The sequence below is a fragment of the Protopterus annectens genome, chromosome 7.part0 (genome assembly GCF_019279795.1).
Source record: "Protopterus annectens isolate FY-2018-M chromosome 7.part0, PAN1.0, whole genome shotgun sequence".
Lineage (NCBI taxonomy): Eukaryota > Metazoa > Chordata > Ceratodontiformes > Protopteridae > Protopterus > Protopterus annectens.
In genome coordinates this window covers 1417222621-1417236284 of record NC_056739.1, presented here as the reverse complement: position 1 = coordinate 1417236284, position 13664 = coordinate 1417222621, and positions in this window count along the sequence as shown.

Sequence of the window (13664 nt, the reverse complement as noted above, 5' to 3'; positions counted from 1 at the left end):
AAAACAAAATAATGGACAGCAAGTAGCAAGCTAGGAGCAGTGATCAAATCCCCAAAAGATTCAGCCATCCTACAGGAAGGCTTGTCCTAAACAAATAACTAGTGCCAGAATCATAGACTAAAGCTAAATGTAAAAAATAAAGAATTGTCATCTACTTTGGAAAGCTGAATACAATGTTGACAACACAAGCCCCTAAGAGATGAACCAGTAGTTCAAGATTTGGTTACTTATGTAGACAGTTGACCCCAAATTCTATTAGGAACAGATTGAGATGAAGCAAATTCAGGCACATCCTGCAAAATCAGGAGCCGTTTCAACTTGGTTTTACAAATACAGCACCCAGAGAGAGAGAGAGAGAGCGAGACAGTAAAGACTGCAGCATATTTTATGCAAATGCACACTAGTCATGTGAAGGCAGACTATAAGCCAAGTCCACAGTATGAAACTAACTTGCTGACTGAACATATTAGACAAATGCAAAAACATTCTGTAAAACTGGAGAGAATTTCAAATGTGTTTCATACAATATTCCAGTTTATTTCACACTGAGCTGAACAGAGGAGGGTCACTGACAACAACTCTGATCTGTGATATATAACAATAAGTAGACTATTTTCTTACTTATTTTTACATGTATTGCTTATTCTAACCATTTATTGCACTTTTTATTGTCTGCTGCCTACTTTTTATTGTACTTTTTATTGTCTGCTGCCTTCTTTTTGCAGTATTTTATTGCTATAAACTAATCTACTGCAATTGTCTGCCTTACTGGACCTGTTAAATCACTTTTGTTACTGCATAGCTTTTTGTAAAGCTTTTTTAGCTAGTTTCACTATGTGAAAGTATTAATTGGAAAATTTCTCCATTTGGTAAGCATCTGTTTGTTCTGTTTTTCCTTCCAAGGAGTGTATCCTATAACTGATTTGTTTGTAGCTAAATGCATTCTCTAGAGTCTCCTTGCTCCTTTTTCTGTTTAAAACTTTCATTTAGCGTCTCACTGCTGTTTTTTTTTTGCTTAATTAAACATTTATGTAGTGCTTTCTGCCTAAAATAGTGTAGTTAGTAGCTGTAGCAGTTTCCCACCCTCCTTCCCTATTGTTGTCTTGTTCCTAAACTTGGTGGTCTTGCAGTTGCCCGCCCCTACTTTAAATTTGATCTGGGACACTCTTCACAGTCTAGCCTCATTAGCTCATTCTACATAACACAGAACATTTGGTAAGCCCAATCCCCTTAGTTTCTCAACCTTGAATTATCTTCTGTTCCTCCTTTCTCCCTTTCCACTACAAAAAAATAAAATAAACTTTATTTGGCTGCTTTTACAGTATTTGTGTTTCCTCCTCCTACTCTATTATGTCTTGCTTTTCTGGCTACTTGTTCTGTAAAGTGTTCAGTTGCATCTTTTCTGCTGCATTTATTAGTGCTTATTTTTAGCCTGATTAAATTGTAGGTGTTATTCTAAGCCTCTTAGTTTTAGTTTAAGCACTTGGGGTTTAGGCCCATCCCCTAACCTCTCCCTGACCTCTCTCTCTCAGATTCTAACAAATATGGATGGACAATTTCCTATGGTTTCTCCTGCCAGCCTGGTTAATATGGGCATCCTGAGATAGTGTTGCAACTGCCTCATGTACATGGACAACAATGTACTATTACCACCTAAGAACACAAAGACGCAGTTACATAGTTAGACATAGAGTCTATGCTCTCTCCCTCACAAGCCAGTGTATCTGGCAGTGAAAAGGTTATCAACACAGTCACTTCACCTCAAACACCACCCACAACTATACAACACATACATGGAGGTTCTCAACAAAAACATACTCAAACAAAGGAGACCTCAGAAGCAAAAACACACACAAAACTCCACAACCCTCCACGTCACATACCACACATAATCCACACACTTGTGTCTTGCAACCACAAAGGCCTAACCATAAACCCAACATATTAGTCATAGGAGACTCCATTGTAAGACACACAGATGTGCCTCTCATCAGGCTGGATAAGGAGAAAGTCACAGTTAGTTGTCTGTCAGGTGCCAGAATCCACCATATCACACACATACTCAAGTCTCTCAACAGCAGGTACTGTTATGACTCTGTCATAGTCCATGTTGTGTTGAACAACTTGAGATGTACCTCCCTGGACTATATGAAGAGAGACATGTTTAAGCTTGTTGAATATGTGTCACAGGCAGGTATGTCCCTCATCTTAAGCAGCATTCTACCGTCACCCAGAATGATGCCTCAATACAAACAGAAAATGATTGACTTTAACAATTGGCTTAGTTTCTGGTGTCATTCCAGGGGAATCTAGTACCTGGCAGTCTGGGAAGATATGATCGACAGACCACAATGCTTTGCTAGAGATGGCCTGCATCTGTCTCACCTGGGCTTCAGGCTTCTGGCAAAGGCCCTTGACTCCCCCATAATGCCCTGTGCTGATGATGCCATAAGAAGGCAGAAACATGCATGTGAACAGCTAAACGGTTTGGCTTTATTGGCCTAAACTTGTCCATAAATAGACTTAAAAATAAAAGAAAAAGTCATGGACATTCAGAATTGCCATTAAGCTGAAACACCTGATATCATTAAAGGGTAATTTGCATACATCCAATGTTGCCTCTGATGCAAGAGGTTTAAAGTATCACACAGTGAAAAGTCTAGCTTTGCCAGATTTTTTTTTTGTGTTTCCTAACCAAATGGTTTTCCTGTGTGACATTTTTAATCATTGTTTGTTAGTTAGTTGGGATATTTTGTTGACACCCTAATGTTTATGGATATCAGTTGGGTATGGCAACCCTGTGTTTCCAAAAGTCAAACATTCCTCTTATGCTGTGCTGATGATGTCATAAGAAGGCAGAAACATGCATGTCCACAGCTACAGGGTTTGGCATTATTGGCATGAAGTTGTCCATAAATAGAGTTAAATGTAAAGGAAAAAGTCATAAACATTCGGAATTACCATTTAGCTGAAACACCTGATATCCTTAAATGGTAATTTGCATATATCCAATTTTGCCTCTGATACAAAAGGTTTAAAGTATCACACCGTGAAAAGTCTAGCGTTGCTAGATTTTTCTTTTTGTGTTTTTTAACCAATTGTTTTTTTCTGTGTGACCTTTTTACTCATTGTTTTACTTTGTTAGTTGGGATATTTTGTTGACACCCTAATGTTTATGGATATCGGTTAGTTACGGCAGCCCTGTGTTTCCAAAAGTCAAACATTCCTCTTATGCTGTGATGATTATGTCATAAGAAGGCAGAAACATGCCTGTCTATAGCTAGAGTGTTTGGCTTTATTGGCCTGAAATTGTCCATAAATAGACTTAAAAGTAAAAAAAAAGTCATGGACATTCAGAATTGCCATTTAGCTGAAACACCTGATATTCTTTAATGGGAAATTTGCATATATCCAATGTTGCCTCTGATACAAGAGGTTTAAGGTATCAAACATTGAAAAGTCTAGCTTTGCTAGATTTTTCTTTTTGTGTTTTTAACCAATTGGTTTTCCTGTGTGATCTTTTTACTCTTTGTTTTAGTTTGAAAAGTCCTGAGATCGATAAAACCAACATAAAAAATGTCAACAAAATGCAAATTAAAGGTCATGCTGCTAAACGCTAGGAGTCTAAACATGCAACTGCACTCATTAAAATCATTCTTAACCTTGGAAGATGTTGACATTTGTGCAGTTACAGAAACTTGGTTCAAAGCCACAGAAAGCACCCCAGCCTTATCTGGTTACTTACCTTATCATACATTTATACCCCAAACTGTGGGCAGCAAAGCCAAAGGAGGTGGCATTTCAATATATATGAAAAATAATACACCTCCAGGCTGGTCAAACAGTATGACACACAGGAGACACTTCAGGTGCAGTTAGCCATTGACAAGACCCCTATTGAAATCATAGCTAGCTGCAGGCCCCCAAATTTGACTCAAGATGCCCACTCCACCTATCTGAGCCTCTTTGAGTCTATCATGATGCAACCCTTTGCTCTGATCCTAGGTGACTTTAACTACCCAATCATAGAGTGAAAAATCTACTCATGACAGAATGCAAATGCCCAGAGATTCTTCAATTTTGTCAATGCAAATGCCTTGGAACAGCTAGTCGATACCCCCACAAGAAGTGAAAATATCTTGGACTTGGTATTAACCAGCATGAGTAACCACTCCAACACCCCTACAATACCATCCTCCCTGGTGAAATCCAACCATAAAGTGGTCACTTTTGAAGTCAGCATCTCCCCTGACTCCCCTCTAGCTAGGGTCAAACAAAAAAAAAAACTCCTGCAAAGCTGATTATAACCTCCTGAGGGATGGTATAAACAGCTTCACAGCCCCATCCCCCTCTGTTGGAATTGGCAACACTGTCCAACTCTACACCAAATTACTATATTAACATTTATATAGATGCATGGGATCAGGAATACCTGACAGGACAAAATCATCCTCTTCAAGGAAGAGCAAACCTGTCTGGTGGACATCTGCAATAAATAAACTATATAACAAAAGGAAAAAAAAAATGCTGTCCAGGACCAAGAAGGAGCAGGTGCCCAATTGGAAGCAATCTCTCCTTAGTCTGAACAAGCAAATAAGAGCACTAGTGAAATCCTCTAAAGCCAACTTCGAGTCCAGATTGGCCACATCTACTAGACACAGTCATAAAGCCTTCTTCACATACGTCCACATTCTCAAAGGAAGCACCCAGATCTGTTCAGAACTGGTGGTCAAGGACACCACATACACAAATTCTGTAGATATAACCAACCTACTGGCTGACAAATTCAGTGAAAACTTTACCTCTCTGTCCTCCCTTCAGTAAACCAGGACATCCCTAGTACCTGCCCCCCTCCCCTTATCTCTAAGGAACAGGTCATCACTACCCTCTCAAAGGCAATAAATACAGCCTCCATGGGACCTAATAACATCCCAGGCTGCATCCTACATAAACTCAGGCATGAACTTGCAGCACCATTAGGCACCCTATTCAACCAAAGCATGAGTACCGGCTTTGACCCAGCCAAGAGGAAGACAGCCACTGTCATCCCTTTACACAAAGGTGGAGCCTCCACCGATCTGGGTAATTATAGACCCATCAGTCTAACTAGCCTGATCTGCAAGGCCATGGAATGGACTATCATGGACCTCATTAACAGGGACACTGGCAACCTTCAAACACTCGACTCCACACAGTTTGGCTTTGTCAAGGGGAGGTCATGTCTCTTAAATCTGGTCGACATCCTTGAGACAGTCACCAAAGCTATGGATGAAGGGAAGATGGAACACACTGCCTACATTGACCTGGCCAAAGCCTTTAACACTATTCCTCATTCGGGCATGATAGATAATCTCCCTCAACTAGGCATCAATCCATATGGTGCCAGATGGGTAGCAAACTGGCTTAGTGATAGAACCCATCTAATCAAAATAGGGGAAGCCACCTTTAGCAGTACACCTGTAATGAGAGGCATACCCCAGAGATTGGTCTTGGGGCCTCTGTTATTCAGAATATACTTCTCTGAGGTACAGGGCAAAACCAGTGGGCTATGGCTGTCCAAGTTTGCAGATGACTGCAAGCTGGGCGCAGTCATCAATTTCCCAAGTGATGTGGACATTCTCAAAGAGGGTCTTACCTAAACAAATGACTAGTGCCAGGAACATGGTCTCAAGCTGAATGGTAAAAAATGCATCATCACCCCCTTTGGGGAGTGTGATGTCCCCACATATGATTACATTAATAACAATGTCTTAACACACAATCAGTCGTGAGAGATTTGGGCACCCAGGTTGATAGCAACCTGACGTTTGACCACCATGTTGCTTCCATTATATGGAAAGCTTTCTACATGGCCCAACTCATAAGTAAGGGTATCTCATCCAGGGACAATGAGGTCATAACATCCCTGTATTCTTCACTTATAAGCCCAATTATTGAGTACAATGTCCCCTTCGGCATGTACTTTGTAAAGCACATACAGCAGCTGGAGATACCACAGAAGTTCCTCACCAGAAGAATTCAGGGCCTCAAACATCTACCCTACACAGATAGGCTAAATGCCCTGTCCCTCTACTCAGTTTCATACAGACTCCTCAGAGGTAACCTCTGTCTGGCATACAAAGCAATCTCAGACCCTGCCTTGATGGGACTGCTACATATCCACAAGTCAAGCTCCACTTTTGTAACCTGCATGTGCGACCTCAACCTGGTCTGTGACATTAATAGGACTTGTTGGCAGGACAGATTTGTGTCACAGAGACTCTCCCATCTGTAAATAGACTCCCTCTCCATGTCAGGCAGTGTACCTCATTATCCCTTTTCAAGTGCAACCTGTTTTTTGCTTATTTCTGAGTTATTTATAGCACTTTTATTGACAGCATATGCTTTGCTAGCTAGTTTCACTGTGTGTGAGGTATTAACTAGAATTTTCTACAATTGTTAAGCATCTGGCTGGGTTTGTTTGTTCTGATTTCCTGCTAGGAGTGTATTATATAACTTGTTTGCATTTAAAAGCATTATCTAGAGTCTCCTTGATCCTTTATCTGTTTAAACATTTCTGCATTTTTTTTCTACCTAAGTAGTGTTGGTAGTGTAGCATTGTCCATATTCAGGCTTGTGTTTTGGGCCTAGTTGTTTGTTAGTAGAGGCTGTGTGTCTGAGCACATGTTCTAGGCCTTCATAACTTAGCCAAAGCCAGTATAGCATTTCAGTGAGAGTGAATTGTTTGTGGTCATTGGCTGACTGGGGTTGTCTGGACTACTCCTTGGAGTAAGCACCTCATTGGTTCTTTCAAGATTTTTTTAAAGTTGTTTCACGTTTCAACTTTGTTACTTAAGAAGCTAACTTGTGAGTGTTTCTGCCATTTCACACTGAGCTAATCGGAGGAAGTCGGAGGAAGGGCTCTGAGCTAACTTATCTGTGACATATAACATTAAGTATCCTGTTTTTTGCTTATTTCTGAGTTATTTATAGCACTTTTATTGTCTGCATATACTTTGCTAGCTAGTTTCACTGTGTGTGAGGTATTAACTAGAATTTTCTTCAACTGTTAAGCATCTGGTTGGGTTTGTCTGTTCTGATTTTTGTTTCTCACCCTCCCTCCCTATTGGTATTCTGTTTTTATACTTGGTGGCTTTGCAGTTGCCTGCCCCTACTGTAAATTTGATCTGGGACACTCTTCCCAGTCTAGTGTCATTACCTCATTCTACCTAATCCAGGGAGAACATTTGAGAAGGCCAAACCCAGTTAGTTTCTGCTCCTCCTTTTCCCTTTACAAAAAAAAAAAAAAAATTTTTCTAAGCTTATTTCCTGTCTTTCCTGTAAGTTGTCTAGTCCAGATACAGATTTGCTGTATCCAGGAGTGTTTGCAAGCTTCTGAGCCCCCAAACCTTTCTGTGTTGGAGGCAGGGCCAGTGTTAGCATTTTGGGGGCTCCCAGCAAATGTCAAGTTGGCGGCCCTCCTTAGCACTTCCTAAGTATCACCCTGTCACTACCAGACATCCTAACCATCCTTTTAGCTCATGCTGCAAACTTTTAGGAATAGTGCACACAGACTGGCCTGTAGCTAGAATGCTCTTACATTACAACAAGCTTATGTACCACAGTATGCTGGCCTTTCTCACAAAGGGACATTCACAGTTATTGTCATTTAGATGTAACAAGGATACATTACAACATCTCTGTACACTGCTGGACTTAGGTGAAATGGTGCCCTAGAGCACTGCCTACCAATTCAACCCCTTAAAACACCTATACATTCTCCAGTGCTCCCCTTTGTTTCTCCCCATCATGGGTTCCCCACACCATGCAAGTTACTTTGTTCTTCCATTTCTCATATTTACTTTTCACTTCAGCTTTTTCAAGAAGCCATGACTTTATATATGCTCTGAAGTGCTTTTAGGTCTTTTTTTTCTTTCTGCACAACTTTTTCATCCAGTGATGGCTTGAACGAAAATTATGATTACAAAAAGAAATGCAGTGTTGCTGTTTAGCTTTAATTTTCTTTACATCCTTTCAACATACCTTTCCTGACCAAGACAGCACAGTGATAACCATTTGGAAAATAAATCAATTAAGCCACTCTCCCAGAAGCCATAGGGGTTATAGATGCTCTAGAATGCATTTTAAAGCATTTCCCAACTTTTTAATCCAAACACTAACCTAAACAAAATTCAAGAGTAAGAAAAAGAATTGCAGTCTTATTTTTTTTCTTTCAATGAAGATATAAATTATGCCCAAGGCTTAATGTTCAAAGCTGACAAAGTCTTAGCTCACAATAAACTAATAAGCCAGTTTGTTGTGAGGATACACAGATCCTGTCTTGGAATATTACCTGCCTCTCTAACCCCCCCAAAAAAGACAGTCACTGCCTATGCATCCCTCTACTGTTAGATAGGGCTGAAAGCAAAGGTTCAAATGACCACAGTCATGTATTTCAAGTGATTGCTTCAATACATATAAATACCATGCCTCCTCACTCCTCAACCCTAACCCCCAAAGGCAGCCACCTGTATTCATGCCTGATGTGTGATTGTAAGGAAAGTGGGTGTGGTTGATAGCAGAGGCAATTATCAATTTTATCCTAACAAGGTCATATCACAGCCCTGTTCAGGTTAAAGAGCGTATTCAGAAAATTAAATAATTTTTATCTCCTCATTTTTGCCCAACCAGAAACAGGTTTTGTGGGGCCCCTACACAGTCAAGGATGAATAAGGGACCCCCTCTGTAACCATTTATACAGTCTGGGGAGTGGGGGACCACCAGATTTCTAGAAGATCTAAATGTCTGAATGTTCTGTGATATATTTTATGCCTTACTTTTAAAATATAATTACTTGTTAGCTGCATTTTTTACTGATACCCAGCAGAGAAATGTGTGTGTTCCGGCATTATTGGATGTGTGCACTTATACAAATCAGTGATATTTTTTTATATACACACACACTCATACATAAGTCACAGCAATACTAGTTTTGTACTTATTTCAGCAAATAACAATACATCGTGCAACACTGGTACTGCCACACCAGATCAGTGACTGCTGTTTAGCAGTCATCAAACAGCAGGATTAAGTCACTTTATCTCATTGAGGAGTTAATGAATACCCGTCACTGTCCCTGATTTCACAGATATTCCTTGATTTTGCCTCATAATTTTGCTCTGTCCTTCATAAAAAAATAAATAAATAAAATAAAAAGTTTTATTTGCAGGCAAATCATTTAAGATTACAGGCAGTCAGTAAATCCATACATCATACTTTTATACTTCTTATTGTCCAAAAAATGCAAGTTGATGCAAAATGTGCTATTCTAGTAACTTTTTAAGTGAATTAGAGCAATATTTAAAATGTGATCCTCATTTTGAACCTTTATTCTGCTATTATTTTTGGCATTGCGCAGAATTCTTCAGCAAAGACATTGAGAGTTAACAGTATCTGGTGTTCTGGCAGCATTTATTAAACTCACTGAAAGAGAAACCATTCCTGAAGATCAGAAGCATTAGCTCTTCTGGAACTCTGTGGTGTGCATTGAAATCAGTCACTCGGGCTGCTGATCTCTTTCTCTCTCTACTTCTAACCTTAGTCATATTTATTATCAGTTTTATGATAACAGGGTCATATCACAGCCTGGTTTAGATTAAACAGTACAAGCAAAAATTAACTGCATTTTTTCTCCTCGTTTTTCCTCAAACAACAGCACTTTTTGTGGGGCACCCACACAGCCAGGGATGATTAAGGCCCCCCCCCGGCATCCACAGTTATTGTAGGTACCTACAACTAGCTATGTTGTTAGTCTTAGTGGAAAGGATGTCCTCCAGCAGGGTTTAACTAAGCCAGGGTCATTATGTCAGTGGTAAAACATTTAATGGAATTTTGAAGCCTGTTACTTGACAAAACACTGTTACTATAACTAAATATCTTTGTATTTTGAAGGAGATATAAATAAGAGTTATTATTACCAACCTGGTTTATTAAGCATATAAGACTGCTGTACTAGCTTTGGTTGGTTTAACAGACATGTTGCAAAATATCAAGATAAGATAACTTGCTGTGGTTGGGGGCCCCCAGTGACCACAAGGTTTACTGATGCCTAAAGTTGGCTATGGTAGGAGGGAAGACTTCTAGCTTAATTTTGTTTCTTAGAACTAGCCAGTTTTCTAGTTTCAGCACTTAAATCTGTTTCTTTGAGCTCAGCACTTGTTCAGAACTCATTGTAAGCACTAAAAAAGCTACAAATTACTAAAGCACTCAACTTTCCTCACTTGTCTAGAGGAACCATTTTTAGTACTTAGTAAATAAGCACCTATCCAGGCATTCTAAGGGTCAGCCTCTGGTGTTTTCTCCTGTCTACCTGATGCATCTGGGCATCTTGGGGCAATGCAGCAATTGCCTCATGTACACAGATAACCCTCTCCTCCTACCATCCAACACTACAACCTGTGAGAGATGCACTTATATAGCCAAACTGGAAACAAAGCTCTCTTCACCTAAGACTGGACTAGACAGTCAAGAGGAGAAGGTAAACACTTGCACCACATCATACTCATCACATAGTCCCTCAAAACCTACATCAAAACACCCACATAGAAACACAAAACACACACCTACATTCATGGAGGCTCTCAAAAAAATCTACCCAAGCAACAGGGACCTACAAAGCAGAAACACAAGCAACTTCCACCCCCCAACACAACCCAAATGACACATAGCCCACAAACTTAGTGTGCCACTCAACCACAACGTACCCAACACTCTAGTCATAGGTGACTCTATAGTCAGGCACACAGATGTTCCACTCACCAGGCTAAACAAGGAGAAAGCTACTGTCAGCTGCCTGTCAGGTGCCAGGATCTGCCACATAATGCATACACTCAGGTCATTCCACAGCAAGTACAAATATGACTCTATCATTGTCCATGTTGGTGTGAATGACCTGAGATGTACCTCCCTGGTCTACATGAAAAGAGACATGGAGGAGCTGTCCGATCTTGTAGCCCTAAGTAACATCCTGCCATCACCCAGAATGATACCACAGTACAAGGACAAAATGATTGACTAACAATTGGCTAAGCTTCTGGTGTCATCCTAAGGGGATCTAGTATCTGTCTGCCTGGGATGACGTGATCAACAAACTATGATGCTTTGTCAGAGATGGCCTGCATCTGTCGGCCTTGGGATTCTGGATACTGGCTAAGGCTCTTGCCACCCCTAGAGTGCCTTTTTTAGGCAAGATTCAGATGACAAATTCTCCACAGTAACAGGTACAGGCAAGCAAAATCTGAGGGTAATGCTACTTAATGCCAGAAGTCTAAACCTCAAAATGCACTCACTCAAGGCACTCCTTACAATGGAGAAGATCGCCATCTGTGACAGAGACCTGGTTCAAGGCTCCAGAGAGCACCCCTGCATTACCAGGCTATAATTCATACCACACCTTTCGGCAACCTAACCTGGACTGAAGCACTAAAGGCAGAGGCATGTCCATATTCATTAAGGATATCCACACTTCCAGGCTAGTTGTTCAGCATAATGCATCCGAGATTATCCAAGTGCAACTTACTCTGGGCAAGACCACAATCCAAATTGTAGCTTGCTGCAGATCCCCCACCATGCCCCAGGATTCCCTCTCCTCATTTCTTGATTCACTGGAAAATATTAAGGTATAACCTAACACCCTAATAATGGGCGATTTCAACTACCCCACCATTAACTTGGAAAACTACTCATGTACCAACTCTTGTGCTCAAAGTTTTCTGGAATTTATAAATTCCAATGCCTTGGGTCAACTTATCTACATCCCCACCAGGGGCAGCAATATCCTAGACCTGGTCATTACCAGCATGGGAAACTGGTGTTCCAAGCCAGAGGTCAATTCCTCATTGGTCATTTCCGACCACAAGCAAATCACCCTAGACATTCACATCCCACCCCCACCCCCCATGAGGGAAACCACCGTAAAAAACTTCTCCAAAGCCAACTTCACACTTCTTAAGACAGAAGTGGCAAACTTCACGACACCCATGCTGATGAACAATAGAAGTGCGACTGCTGAATCCTATACAATTGCACCTTTATAAGTACTTACACGAGTGCATTGATCATGCAATCCCTAATAGAACCAAGATGCTATCCTCCAAAAAAGGAAGCCAATCTTGTGGTCCCCTGCCATAAACAAACTCTACAACAGAAGAAAGAAACTGTTGCAAAAAAGATTAAAATCCCATGATTGGAGGAACTCCGTGGTCAGCCTCAGTAAGAAGTTGAGATCCCTCATAAAATCCTCCAAAGCTGGTTACGAAAACAAAATTGCCCCTGATTTTAAAGACAACAACAAAACATTCTATAGCTATGTCAAGAATCTCAATGACAACACTCAGATCTGCTCTGAGTTACAGCACAATGGCACTAAATGTACAGAACCAACTGATATTGCCAACATCCTGGCAGATAGGTTCAGTGCTAACTTTACCCCTCTCGCATCTCCTAAAGGGCCCATCTTGATACTGGAAGAATGCAAAGTTCCTGTAATCACGACTGCACAGGTTAAAAAACACACTCTCCAAAGCCAAGAACACAGTATCCATGGGACCTGACAACATCCCAGGCTGTGTTCTACATGAACTACAGAGCAAACTGGCACCCCACCTACATACCACGTTCAATCATAGCCTCACCTCAGGCTTTGTGCCCACTGAGTGGTGCACAGCAACAGTTATCCCACTCTACAAATGGGGAGCCACCACAGACCCCAGGAACTACTGCCCCATTAGCCTGATGAGTCTGGTCTGCAAGGCTATGGAATGTATCATCATGGAACGTATAAACAATGACATTGATAATCTCCAAACTCTGGACCCTACCCAGTTTGGTTTTTTAAAAGGCAGATCATGTCTCCTAAACCTGACAGACTTCTTTGAAGCGTTCACCAAAGTCGTAGATGAGGGTAAGGTGGTTCACACAGCCTATCTAGATCTCATCAAGGCTTTCAACACCATCCCCCACTCTGGAATTATAGATAAACTCACTAAACTGGGTATAAATCCCTATGTCACAAGATGGGTTGCCAACTGGCTCACTGACAGAACCTACAATGTGAAAGTAGCAGACTCTAAATCCAACTTCAGATCAGTGACAAGTGGAGTACCACAAGGTTCAGTCCTAGGTCCTCTCCTGTTTGATATCTATTTTTCTGAAGTACAGGCTAGCAAAGAAGGTATTTGGCTAACAAAGTTTGCAGATGACTGCAAACTAGGAGCCATAATCAAAACTCCTAACGATGTGGACATCCTACAAAAGGGCCTCACTGAGACAGATGCCTGGTGTCAAAGCCATGGCCTCAAGCTCAATGCCAAAAAGTGCATTGTCATCCCTTTTGGTAAAAACTCTTTACCCATGAACTACCACATAGGCGGTAGTCTACTTAACACCGAAAGTGTGATAAGAGACCTCAGGACACAGGTGGACAGTAGTCTTTCCTTTGATAATCACAATTGCCACAGTAGTCAGGAAATCCTTCTACATGGCACAGCTTATCACAAAAGGTTTCTCATCCAGGAAAAAAGAGGTCATTGTTCCCCTGTAGTCATCACTCATTAGACCCATTATAGTGTACAACACCCCTTTTGGTATGTACCTCACAAGGCATCTACAACAAATGGGAAGGCCAC